The sequence below is a fragment of the Sinocyclocheilus grahami genome, unplaced genomic scaffold (assembly GCF_001515645.1).
Source record: "Sinocyclocheilus grahami isolate Dianchi unplaced genomic scaffold, SAMN03320097.WGS_v1.1 scaffold2512.1, whole genome shotgun sequence".
Lineage (NCBI taxonomy): Eukaryota > Metazoa > Chordata > Actinopteri > Cypriniformes > Cyprinidae > Sinocyclocheilus > Sinocyclocheilus grahami.
Genome location: NW_015507691.1, coordinates 69,228 through 69,464, shown reverse-complemented (window position 1 = coordinate 69,464; position 237 = coordinate 69,228).

The window sequence follows — 237 nt, the reverse complement described above, 5'->3', positions numbered from 1 at the left end:
CAAAAACGGTATACTACTGTAAAATTACATGTAATGTCCAATACAGTTTTTCACTGTATATAATAGGGGAATTTACCGTTAACCATTTAACAGGTTTTTACTGTAGCATTTTTACAGTCTTTTTACCGTTAAATTCATGGTCATTTTTTACAGTGTAGTTTAGTTTCAGTTTCAGTTTTAGTTTTAGTAATGAAAGTTTATTAAATTTAACAGATCACTTCCAGAGCGCAGGCCAAA